General features: G+C 44.3%; 1 pseudogene; it reads right to left on the bottom strand.

The window, feature by feature from the left end:
• The window catches only part of LOC109908418 (unconventional myosin-Ig-like), a 79668-nt pseudogene that overhangs the window by 33643 nt on the left and 33160 nt on the right, over positions 1 to 12865 (bottom strand).

Below are 12865 nucleotides of genomic sequence, written 5' to 3'. Positions count from 1 at the left end.
GAGAGAGAGAGAGAGAAGAGAGAAGATGAGAGAGAGAGCTGAGAGAGAGAGATGAGGGAGGGGATGAAGAGAGAGGAGAAGATATGTTTTTTATTTGCTCTACAATGGCATCTTTAATGTAGAAATCAGAAACTATCATGGATCAATCCAGCCAAAAACAGACACCAGGACAGATATGTGAACACAAAAGTCCCAAGTCTGGATCTGAAGTTAAATGTTTTTCCAAAGAGGGAAAGAGAGAGAGACAAAAAGCAACTGAAACTCCTCTTGGCAGTACAATAGGCTATGTGTCTCATACCTTCCTACAGAATCCAGAGAAGATGACCTGGTCTTGTACTCATACTTCCTACAGAATCCAGAGAAGATGACCCTGGTTGTATTCATACCTTCCTACAGAATCCAGAGAAGATGACCTGGTTGTTTTCATACCTTCCTACATAATCCAGAGAAGATGACCTGGTTGTATTCATACCTTCCTACAGAATCCAGAGAAGATGACCTGGTTGTATTCATACCTTCCTACAGAATCCAGAGAAGATGACCTGGTTGTACTCATACCTTCCTACAGAATCCAGAGAAGATGACCTGGTTGTACTCATACCTTCCTACAGAATCCAGAGAAGATGACCTGGTTGTATTCATACCTTCCTACAGAATCCAGAGAAGATGACCTGGTTGTATTCATACCTTCCTACAGAATCCAGAGAAGATGACCTGGTTGTACTCATACCTTCCTACAGAATCCAGAGAAGATGACCTGGTTGTACTCATACCTTCCTACAGAATCCAGAGAAGATGACCTGGTTGTACTCATACCTTCCTACAGAATCCAGAGAAGATGACCTGGTTGTACTCATACCTTCCTACAGAATCCAGAGAAGATGACCTGGTTGTACTCATACCTTCCTACAGAATCCAGAGAAGATGACCTGGTTGTATTCATACCTTCCTACAGAATCCAGAGAAGATGACCTGGTTGTACTCATACCTTCCTACAGAATCCAGAGAAGATGACCTGGTTGTACTCATACCTTCCTACAGAATCCAGAGAAGATGACCTGGTTGTACTCGTCTTTGTTCCTGAGCTCTTGGGAGAATAGTATGAAGTTGGAGCTGCTTTGATGACTGACCCTCACCTGGAATGAAAGACACACATTATGGATGAGTCACACATGGCACACTAGTCTCTTCAAAGTGCACTACTTTTGACCAGAGCCTTGCTTTTTCTTTAACCCTTATTTTACCAGCTAAGTTGACTGAGAACATATTCTCATTTACAGCAATGACCTGGGAAATAGTTACAGGGGAGAAGAATGAGCCAATTGGAAGCTGGGAATGATAAGGTGGCCGTGATGATATGAGGGCCAGATTAGGAATTTAGTCAGGACACCAGCGTCAACAACCCTAATCTTACAATAAGTGGCATGGGCCATTTTAGTGTCCACAGAGAGTCAGGACACCCATTTAACATTCCATCCAAAGACAGCACCCTACACAGGACAATGACCCCTTGGGGCATTGGGAAAAAGTTAACTTGTTTTTACATCGGAGGAAAGAGCACCTCCTACAGGTCCTCCAACACCACTTCCAGAAGCATCTGGTTTCCCATCCAGGTACCAACCATTAACCAACCCTGCTTAGCATCAGCAGCAAGCCAACAGTTGGATGCATTGTGGTATGCTGCTGACAATGGAACCTGGTCAAATGTAGTGCACTATATAGGGAATAGGGTGCAATTTGGGATTATGCGATATATTACACTAGCCTGATTCACCATCCTAACCGCTGCGCTCTCGTTTCGGATTGTAATATCAGGACGGTCTAACAAGAATAACATTACATGTCCCCGCCTGCCTGCTGCCAGCTGGATAGCATCTCCTCATTAACCAGAACACTGTTCATATAACCTTTCCCGGCCTCTTTCAAACTTATATCAATGATTTTCTGAGACGAGCAGATCAACCACCACAGCACGATAGAAATTATATTAGACAGTGACTTTGAGGTGAATTCAGAGAAGGGTCACGGTTTTTATGGCCGTCTAGTTGTCCTGTACAAGGCTTTTACCCACGTAAGTTTGCGGGTAAATGTGAATCTTTATGTGAATTTTAAGAAATATCAATATTTAAAAGGATACAATCTAAAGCTCTGTTATTACAGACAATACCTCACCACAGGCTCATGAGAACATTCTGAGATTTAAGATAGGAATGAACTGCATAACAGTATTTCACATTCTGAAGGTTATACGGTGCATTCGGAAAGTATTCAGACCTCTTGACTTTTTCCACATTTTGTTACGTTACAACCTTATTCTAAAATGGATTAAATAAAACCTTTCTCTCATCAATCCACACACAATACCCCATAATGACAAAGTGAAAACAGGTTTTTAGAAATTTTTGCAAATGTACAAAAAATAAAAACCATAAATAACTTATTTACATAAGTATTCAGACCCTTTGCTATGAAACTCGAAATTCGGCTCAGGTGCATCCTGTTTCCATTGATCATTCTTGAGATGTTTCTACAATTTGAGTCCACCAGTAAATTCAATTGACTGGACATGATTTGGAAAGACACACACCTGTCTATATACGGTCCCACAGCAAAAACCAAGCCATGAGGTTGAAGGAACTGTCCGTTGAGCTCCGAGACAGGATTGTGTCTAGGCACAGATCAGGGGAAGGTTACCAAAAGAATTCTGCAGCATTGAAGGTCCCCAAGGACACAGAGGTCTCCATCATTCTTAAATGAAAGAAGTCTGGAACCACCAAGACTCTTCCTAGAGCTGGCCACCGGGCCAAACTGAGCAATCGGGGGAGAAGGGCCTTGGTCACACTGACAGAGCTCCAGAGTTCCTCTGTGGCGATGGGAGAATCTCCTAGAAGAACAACCATCTCTGTAGCACTCCACCAATCAGGCCTTTATGGTAGAGTGGCCAGACGGAAGCCCCTCTTTAGTAAAAGACACATGACAGCTCGCTTGGAGTTTGCCAAAAGGCACCTAAAGACTCTGACCATAAGAAACAAGATTCTCTGGTCTGATGAAACCAGCATTGAACTCTTGGCCTGAATGCCAAGCATTACATCTGGAGGAAACATGGCACCATCCCTACGGTGAAGCGTGGCGGTGGCAGCATCATGCTGTGGGGATGTTTTTCAGAGGCAGGGACTGGGAGACTAGTCAGGATCAAGTGAAAGATGAATGGAGAAAAGTAGAGAGAGATCCTTGATAAAAACCTGCTCCAGAACACTCACTGGGGCGAAGGTTCACCTTCCAACAGGACAACGACCCTAAGCACACAGCCAAGACAACGCAGCAGTGGCTTAGGAACAAGTCTCTGAATGTCCTTAAGTGATCCAGCCACAGCCCGGAATTGAACCTGATCAAACATCTCTGGAGAGACCTGAAAATAGCTGTGCAGCGACGCTCGCCATCCAACCCGACAGAGCTTGAGAGGATCTGCAGAGAAGAATTGGAGAAACTCCCTAATTACAGGTGTGCCAAGTTTTTCCTATTTTATTGCATTACAACATGCAATTTAAATAGATTTTTATTTGGATTTCATGGAATGGAATAGTCCAAATTGGTGAAGTGAAAAAAAATCATCTTTAAAAAAAGTTACAAAATACAAAACTGAAAAGTGGTGCGTACATACAGTATGTATGTACAGTATGTATGTACAGTATGTATGTACAGTATGTATGTACAGTATGTATGTACAGTATGTATGTGCAGTATGTATGTACAGTATGTATGTGCAGTATGTATGTACAGTATGTATGTACAGTATGTATGTACAGTATGTATTCACCCCTTTTCTATGAAGCCCCTAAATAAGATCTGGTGCAACCAATTACCTTCAGAAGTCACAGAATTAATTAAATAAAGTACACCTGTGTGCAATCTAAGTGTCAAATGATTTGTCACATGATCTCAGTATATATATATATAAACACACACACACCTGTTCTGAAAGGCCCCAGAGTCTGCTACAACACTAAGCAAGGGGCACCACCAAGCAAGTGGCATCATGATAAAAACCAAGGAGCACTCCAAACAGGTCAGGGACAAAGTTGTGGAGAAGTACAGATCAGAGTTGGGTTATAAAAAAATATATCAGAAACTGAACATCCCACAGAGCACCCACCATTAAATCCACTATTAAAAAATGGAAAGAATTTGGCACCACAACAAACCTGCCAAGAGAGGGCCGCCCACCAAAACTCACGGACCAGGCAAGGAGGGCATTAATCAGAGAGTCAACAAAGAGACCAAAGATAACTCTGAAGGAGCTGAAAAGCTCCACGGAAGAGATTGGCGTATCTGTCCATAGGACCACTTTAATTCGTACACTCCACAGAGCTGGGCTTTACAGAGGAGTGGCCAGAAAAAAGTTAATTGCTTAAAGGGTTCGCCAAAAGGCATGTGGGAGACTCCCCAAACATATGGTAGAAGGTACTCTGGTCAGATGAGACTAAAATTGAGCTTTTTGGCCATCAAGATAAAAACTGTCTGGCGCAAACCCAACACCTCTCATCAACCCGAGAACACCATCCCATGTTTTTCATCGGCAGGGACTGGGAAACTGGTCAGAATTGAAGGAATGATGGATGGCGCTAAATACAGGGAAATTCTTGAGGGAAACCTGTTTCAGTCTTCGAGATTTGAGACTGGGATGGAGGTTCACCTTCCAGCAGGACAATGATCCAAAGCATACTGCTAAAGCAACACTCGAGTGGTTTATGAGGAAACATTTAAATGTCTTGGAAAGGCCTAGTCAAAGCCCAGACCTCAATCCAATTGAGAATCTGTGGTATGACTTAAAGATTGCTGTACACCAGCGGAACCCATCCAACTTGAAGGAGCTGGAGCAGTTTTGCCTTGAAGAATGGGCCAAAATCCCAGTGGTTAGATGTGCCAAGCTTAGAGACATACCCCAAGAGACTTGCAGCTGTAATTGCTGCAAAAGGTGACTCTACAAAGTATTGACTTTGGGGGGGTGAATAGTTATACACGCTCAAGTAAAAATTTTTTGTCTTATTTCTTGCTTGCTTCACACCCCCAAAAATATTTAGCAGCTTCAAAGTGGTAGGCATGTTGTGTGAATCAAATGATACAAACCCCCCAAAAAATCTATTTTAATTCCAGGTTGTAAGGCAACAAAGTAGGAAAAATGTCAAGGGGGTGAATACTTTCGCAAGCCACTGTAGTGTCATACCCAAGAAGACTCTAGGCTGTAATCGATGCCAAAGGTGCTTCAACAAAGTACTGAGTAAAGTGTCTGAATACTTATGTAAATGTCATATTTCAATTTTTTACTTGTAATAAATTCGCAAAAAATTCTAAAAACATGTTTTTGCTTTTTCAATATGGGGTATTGTGTGTAGATTGAGGATTGTATTTTATTTGAATAAGACGTAACAAAATGTGGAAGAAGTCAAGGGGTCTAAATACACTCCGAATGCGGCAGGGTAGCCTAGTGGTTAGAGCGTTTGACTAGTAACCGGAAGGTTTTAAGTTCAAACCCCCGAGCTGACAAGGTACAAATCTGTCGTTCTGCCCCTGAACAGGCAGTTAACCCACTGTTCCTAGGCCGTCATTGAAAATAAGAATTTGTTCTTAACTGACTTGCCTAGTAAAATAAAGGTAAAATAATAAAAAATAAAATAAAATATAGTGAATGTACAAGTATGTCTGGAATATGGATTGAATGTGTTGAATTGTCTGACCATGATAGACTCAGCTTGACCTGATGTAAGGGTCAATGAGATGATGAGATAGAGGAGTAGATCATTGAAAGCAGGAGATTGGGACGTTTGAGACGGTTGTCATAAACAGTTAAGCCTTTGTTGGCTCAGCTTATGACATGGGTGGGGGGTGAGGCAGAAGAGGGTTGAATAAGGTTCTAGGATACGTCTCAAATGGTACCCTATTCCCTATATAGTGCACTACTTTTGACTAGGACCCATTGGACTCTGGTCAAAAGTAGTGCACTATTTAGGGAATAGGGTGCCATTTGGTACGCATCCCCTAGTCACAAGCCACTAGGAGACCAACTGACTGCCTCATTGACTGATTAACATGACCAGCCCTTGTCACGGTACCCAGAGGGGGTCTGTCATGGCTCCAAAGACCAAACGTAATTCTATTAACCCTTTAACGAGTCGTGAGTGAGACCCATTAGAATGGGACTGATTGTGACTGCTTTTGACTCAGCCAACCACAATCTGATGGCTTTGTGGTTCATTACACGCGTTCCTTCCTGCCTGCGATGGATGCTTCCGGAATGATGTCATTGTATCTCCCCTTATGGTGTACTGTATACTGGTCTGGGTCAGGGTGAGTGTGAGTGTGTGTATGGTGTTGTGTTGGTGTTTCAACATGCGCTCTAGATTTTCTGGTGAAAGTTTACCTCTTCAGTTTGTGACATACAGTAGATACTCATTCCATTCATCAGGATTTTAGACCAATCAAGACAATGACTAAAATAACATAAACAAGGCAGGAGGGTTGAAAGTAATCTTATGTGAGAAGTCTGATTAGTATTTTGTCCCTCATGTAGGAAGGCCAAACAATATTTTTGAAACTGAATGAAAGTACTGGACATATATGGCCGTGCTGTGTGAGTGACTCACATTAGCCAGGTAGTCTCTCTCCCAGGATCGACCACAGCCCCAGTCCTTCCTCTCCCCATTCAGGGCCCCCAGAGCAGCCACCTTGGCCCGTATCTCCCCCATGTCAGACGGTGGGATGTTCTTCACTATCTGCCACGCACGCCATCTTGGGACAAACAATGTAAAACACAGAATATATCAGATGTTGCAGAGAAAACTTATTTAGGTTATTCCTTTTCATGGTTTATGTGAGTACCTTTTGAATTCTATAAAGATGATCTATATATATATATATATATATATATTGGGCTACCGGGTGGCGCAGCGGTCTACAGGACTGCATCTCAGTGCTAGAGGCATCACTACAGACCCTGGTTCGATTCAGAGATGTATCACAACCGGCAATGATTGGGAGCCCCATAGGGCGGAACACAATTGGCCCAGCGTCGTCCGTGTTTGGGTTATGCCGGGGTAGACCGTCAATGTAAATAAGAATTTGTTCATAACGGACTTGCCTAGTTAAATGAAAGAAAATATATATTTATATATAAAGATGGTCTATATACAGTGTATTCAGACCCCTTTACATTTTCCACATTTTGTTATGTTACAGCCTTATTCTAAAATGGATTAAATAAAAAATGTTCCTCATCAGTCTACACACAGTACCTCATAATGACGAAGCAAAAACAGGTTTTTAGAAATGTTTGTAAATGTATTAAAAATGAAAAAATGAAAATTCTCTACAGATCCTCTGTCCCTGCCGCTGAAAAACATCCCCACAGCATGATGCTGCCACCGCCATGCTTCACCGTAGGGATGATTCGAGGTTTCCTCCAGACATGATACTTGGCATTCAGGCCAAAGAGTTCCATCTTGGTTTCACCAGACCAGAGAATCTTAAGTGCCCAAGCAGGGTGGCTTCCGTCTGGCCACTACCATAAATGCCTGATTTGGAGAAGTGCTGCAGAGTTGGTTGTCCTTCTGGAAGGTTCTCCCATCTCCACAGAGGAACTCTGAAGCTCTTTCAGAGTGACCATGGGCTCAATTTCTAAACTCATAGCAAAGGTTCTGAATATTAATGTAAATAAGGTGTTTCTGTTTTTGAAAATGTCTAAAAAACCTTTTTTCACTTTGTCATTATGGGGTATCGTGTCTTAGATTGCTGAGTATTTTACTTATTCAATCAATTTTAGAATAAAGCTGTAATGGAACAAAATATGGAAAAAGTGAAGGTGTCTGAATACTTTCCGAAGTCCCCTGTAGATGGTATATCTATATAAAGATGGTCTGATGTTTTGTATCTGTCTATAGTGAAGAAAAGAAGTATGACAAAACGTAAACGCAGACTCCTTCCACACACACGTGCACACGTACTCACGCACGCACACACACACACACACACACACACACACACACACACGCAAGCAAGCACAAGTACACACACACAACAATGACAGCCTCTCTTACTGTAGTTAGGATGAACTTTGATGTCCCAAGGGTGAAATTGTTTTAGACACACAGTACTGATGTATATAAAATGGACACTGTACATTACACACTCAGCTTCTGCACATTCTATTTATCTGTGTGGGGGTTACCATGGGGACTGACTGACCTGCGGTGCAGCTTCTGCGTGATGCTGTGGAATTGTGTGAGGGCTGCTGGTGGTGTGGGCCACTCCACGCTTTTCCCATAGTCAGCCATGTTGCATACGTTGGCGAAGCGTCGCTCCACCTCCCAGAAGTGGACCTTGACCTTGTAACGCTTGTAGCAGCCCATGATGGCAAAGATGGCGCGCATCCGCCGGCAACGCATCCTCGCCTGCGCCCCGCGCCACACCTGGTGGGGAGAGGGAGGGACGGCGGGAGGGAGGGAGGGAAGGAGGGAGGGGGCGGCGGGAGGGAGGGGGCGGCGGGAGGGAGGGAGGGAGGGAGGGGGGGGGGGGGCGGGAGGGAGGAAGGGAGGGAGGGGGGCGGCGGGAGGGAGGGAGGGAGGGAGGGGGGGGGGAAAGGGAGGGGGGGGGGGAAGGGAGGGGGGGGGGAAAGGGAGGGGGGGGCGGCGGGAGGGAGGGAGGTTATAGAACTGAAACATGTTCAAATGTACAAGAGGTCCCCCTCACAAGCTATCATATTGAAGTGGTGAGTTGAGAAAAAGGTGCCAAAAACACCACAGTACAAGAGTCAAGATACTCAAAAACACTACAGTACAAGAGTCAAGATACTCAAACACTACAGTACATGAGTCAAGACACTCAAAACACTACAGTACATGAGTCAAGACACTCAAAAACACTACAGTACATGAGTCAAGACACTCAAAAACACTACAGTACATGAGTCAAGACACTCAAAACACTACAGTACATGAGTCAAGACACTCAAAAACACTACAGTACATGAGTCAAGACACTCAAAAACACCACAGTACAAGAGTCACTAGGGAGAAAGAAGGGTGTCAGGCAGACTAGCCGGCAACACTTCAGGGGCCCAAATGGCACCCTATTCCATGTATAGTGCACTATGGGTTCTGGTCAAAAGTAGTGGACTATATAGGTAATAGGGTGCCATTTGGCACTTAAGAGAAGCGCCTCGGCTGCAGATTGACCCAGATGAATCTCTTCCCAAAAGGCAACCTATTTCCTATATACAGTAGTGTACTACTTTTGACCAAGAACTATATGGCTCTGGTAAAAAGTAGTGCACCGTATAGGGAATAGGGTGTTATTTGGGACTCAATCCCTGGAGTGGGTCACAGAGAGAAAAGCAGAGTATTTATTTCACAATTGCAGAGCAAGAAGAGGAGAAAAAATGATGAATTAAATGTTATGTAATGATGGTTCTGATTGCATTCATTATCCCAGTTATTGTAATCAGAGCTTTCTCCACTTGACTAGGCAGATTAATTAATCACATTGGGTAGAATATGGCTTCGTCCGAAATGGCACCATATTCCCTACATAGCACACTACTTACTCAAAAGTAGCGCACTAATGTGTGCCATTTGGGATTCGAGCTATGACTGGGACCCAAATCATTGTGGAGCTGAAGACAAATGAAAGGCAGAGGCTGCTGCTGTGTGGTTCAGATTGTGACGGCAAACTGTCGATGGGGGGTTTTAATTAGGACTAGCTGCAAACAGGAAAAAGGACATTCTCATCTAAGTAGCTTAAAATCCAGGATAAAAACCATAGTATTAACTGTAGTGTCACTGAGAACAAGGGTTTGTTCATTAGGAACAAACAGAAGAAAACATTTGAAACAGAAAATGAAAATGAGCTTTCTCACTGGACAGATCCAGAAGTATTACATCCTTCTCCTGCTTTGTCTCTACTGAACACGAGCCAGGTTGTAATCTAGACTTTTACCATCACCACAGCCTCGGGCCGTTAGAAGAGATTACCTTCTGTAGGAAGAGCACCAGGACAGGGATGAGAGCGGCTCTCTCCTGCTCCAGGGTGAAGAGAGACTTTGGCGTTCGCACAAACAGCTTGGTATGTCCATACGCGACATCATCCTGGAGACCATGCTGCGTGACAATAGCCTCCACTGCCTCCCTGTCTGTTCCCATCAGGTGGTTGGGCCAGGTGTACTCACAGGTCATCTTGTACCTACAGGACACACAGGAGGGGAGAAGAAGACTTCATGATACAGGAAGTTGTGTTTTTGACATAATATAGGATTGGAGTAGCGTAGTCCCAAGATCTGTGCTTTTACCAACTACAATGCTTATTGGCATGACAACGAGTGACAAGGAGTTGGTATGATAGCACAAACAGACAGGCACTCAGGCTAGGAATCGACATTGTACAGATTCAAATCATGAAAACAGACTGTCATACAAAGCTTGTTATTCACATAACATGTCCGAATGTCATTGCATTCATGGACATCGACTTTAATTCCAGAAGAATGACTCATTCTTAATGTAATGCTTTCTCCCCAATGACTTTTGACCTCGGGGTATGCATGACCTCTGACCTCTGTAGGAAGCGTGTGTAGGCTTGGCGGTAGGCAAACCCTGCTCTCCGCACTCTGACGTTCTCCAGCAGGCCCAGGTACGCCACCTGGTGTTGGCAGCGGGCATCGTCAAACAGCGCGGGAGACTTCATATCATTTGGCTTTAACAGCGAACATAGTACGGCTCCTGCAACACACAGAGTAGTGGAACAGTCATACGGTGGTCATATAGTGTACATAATGTAATATTGGTAGGTAGCCAGTAGTTAAGAGTGTTGGGGCAGTAACTGAAAGGTTGCTGGTTCGATTCCCTGAACCGGCAAGGTGGAAAAGATCTACCGTTATACCATTGACATAATAGGTTTCTTCCTAGGTTCTGGCCTTTCTAGGGAGTTTTTCCAAGCCACCGTGCTTCTACACCTGCACTGCTTGCTGTTTGGGGTTTTAGGCTGGGTTTCTGTACAGCACTTTGAGATATCAGCTGATGTACGAAGGGCTATATAAATAAATTTGATTTGATTTGATTGCGTAAGGTAGTTATCCCCCAACAACAACTGCTCCCCAGATGTCAATTAAGGCACCCCCCCCCCCACACACACACACACACACACACACACACACACCTCTCTGATTCAGAGAGGTTGGGTTAAATGTGGAGGACACATTGTCGTTGAAGGCATTCCGTTGTACAACTGACTAGGTATCTCCCCTTAACAGTCATAATATGATATGTTATATTCTACTCTACTCGGGACGGCGCTTCCACACTCACAAATAGACAAGTCCAAAAGCAATATAGTGTCAGACAGGAGAGAGACTAATTGGCTCGGTTAGACAACTTTCTAGAGATCAGACTGTACTGTACTCAGAGGTGCATAGCCATGCCATAGAGGACTGCATATGGCTTGTGAAATGATGCAGAAATACATCCCAAGCAACATCTATCTATTAGAATATCAATGCATCATTAAACTCTAGCTCTGCCAAACTCACAGTGACTGTGATACAGTGAGAAACTATTCAACTTTGAAAATGTCATGTTATAATACTAAAGCTTTTAGTGTACAGACAGTGGTTATGACCCAAATTACACCCTATTTCCTATGTAGTGCACCACGTTGTACCAGAGCACTATGGGAACAGGGGGCCATTTTGGGAGGCAACCATTATCTGTTATTTGCCTGATTTTTGTATTTGTATTTATTATGCATCCCCATTAGCTGTTGCCAAGGCAACAGCTTCTCTTCCTGGAATCCAAGCACATGAGTCAGGGAATCCAGGTTGACATAATGTCCAACACATCTTCAAAATCTGAGCAATTAGGTCATGCTTAGTTTACGTTCGTCCATCCGTCATCAATTAGGTCGTGCTTAGTTTACGTTCATCCTTCCGTCATCAATTAGGTCATGCTTAGTTTACGTTCATCCATCCGTCATCACTTAGGTCATGCTTAGTTTACGTTCATCCATCCGTCATCAATTAGGTCATGCTTAGTTTACGTTCATCCATCCGTCATCAATTAGGTCATGCTTAGTTTACGTTCATCCATCCGTCATCACTTAGGTCATGCTTAGTTTACGTTCATCCATCCGTCATCAATTAGGTCATGCTTAGTTTACGTTCATCCATCCGTCATCAATTAGGTCATGCTTAGTTTACGTTCGTCCATCCGTCATCAATTAGGTCATGCTTAGTTTACGTTCATCCATCCGTCATCAACTACCAGGGTACCAGCCCAGTCGAGCCACACAAAGACAGGCATCGCTACAAGAGCAGGACATCCCAAAAAACAGCAGAAAATGTCACAAAGTCTCAGTCAGGGACAGCCAGGTGGGTGGGTGATGCTCTGTGTGTGTATGTATGTATGTGTGTGTTGTGTTGCTTCCCTCTCTTCTACTGAGGGAGGGAGGACGGACGACGGACGACGGACGGACGGACGGACGGACGGACGGACGGACGGACGGACGGACGGACGGGACGGACGGACGGAACGACGGATCGGACGGCGACGGACGGACGGACGGAACGGGGACGGACGGAGGACGGGACGACGGGCACGGACGGACGGACGGACGGACGGACGGTACGGACGGACGGTACGGACGGAGAAGGACAGGACAGACAGACGACAGACAGGACAGAACGGACAGAACGAGACAGACGGACAGAGACAGACAGACAGACAGACGCAGCCAGACAGAGACAAGACTGACAGACAGACAGACAGAACGGACAGACAGACAGAAGACGAAGACCAGACAGACAGACAGACAGACAGACGACAGA

The sequence above is a fragment of the Oncorhynchus kisutch genome, linkage group LG17, assembly GCF_002021735.2.
Source record: "Oncorhynchus kisutch isolate 150728-3 linkage group LG17, Okis_V2, whole genome shotgun sequence".
Taxonomy (NCBI): domain Eukaryota; kingdom Metazoa; phylum Chordata; class Actinopteri; order Salmoniformes; family Salmonidae; genus Oncorhynchus; species Oncorhynchus kisutch.
This window is presented reverse-complemented; position numbering and strand designations above follow the sequence as displayed.